The sequence below is a fragment of the Octopus bimaculoides genome, chromosome 30 (genome assembly GCF_001194135.2).
Source record: "Octopus bimaculoides isolate UCB-OBI-ISO-001 chromosome 30, ASM119413v2, whole genome shotgun sequence".
NCBI lineage: Eukaryota > Metazoa > Mollusca > Cephalopoda > Octopoda > Octopodidae > Octopus > Octopus bimaculoides.
The window spans coordinates 5,860,346-5,861,127 of NC_069010.1; the positions used below are offsets into that span (position 1 = coordinate 5,860,346).

General features: G+C 44.4%; 2 protein-coding genes across 2 annotated transcripts in view; one reads left to right on the top strand and one right to left on the bottom strand.

The window, feature by feature from the left end:
• Positions 1 to 782, bottom strand: part of LOC128251295 (uncharacterized) — a 3,944-nt gene that overhangs the window by 1,437 nt on the left and 1,725 nt on the right. The window lies entirely within an intron of this gene.
• Positions 1 to 782, top strand: part of LOC106879824 (engulfment and cell motility protein 1-like) — a 21,070-nt gene that overhangs the window by 766 nt on the left and 19,522 nt on the right. The window lies entirely within an intron of this gene.

A 782-nucleotide genomic window follows, 5' to 3' on the forward strand; every position in this document is an offset into this window, starting at 1 on the left:
CCACATAAAAAGCAAATAATAATCCTTTCTACTTTAAGGCAAAAGGCTAGCAATTTCGAGGAAGGGGACAGTTGATTACACTGACCCCAGTATTTCACTGGTACTTATTTTTATCAACCCCCAAAACGATGAAAAGCAAAGTCGACCTCAGCAGGGTTAGAACTCAGAACATGGCAGCAGATGAAACATTGCTCAGCGTTTCAGCCAGTGTGCTAATGATTCTGCCAGCTCACTGCCTTAATAATAATAATAATAATAATAATAATAATAATCCTTTCTACTAAAGGCACAAGGCCTGGAATTTTGGGGGGAGAGGACCAGTCGATTACATCAACCCGAGGAGGGAGTAAGTTCATTACATTGATCCCAGTGTGAAACTGGTACTTATTTTATCAAACCCGAAAGGATGAAAGGCAAAGTCAGCCATGACAGAATTTGAACTCAGAATGTGAAGATGGATGAGATGCTGTTAAGCATTTTGCCTGGACTGCTAACGATTCTGCCAGCTCACCGCCTTAATAATCATCATCATCATCATCATCATCGTCGTCGTTTAACGTCCGCTTTCCATGCTAGCATGGGTTGGACGATTTGACTGAGGACTGGTGAAACCAGATGGCTACACCAGGCTCCAATCTGATTTGGCAGAGTTTCTACAGCTGGATGCCCTTCCTAACGCCAACCACTCAGAGAGTGTAGTGGGTGCTTTTACGTGTCACCCGCACGAAGGCCAGTCAGGCGGTACTGGCAACGGCCACGCTCGAAATGGTGTGTTTTATGTG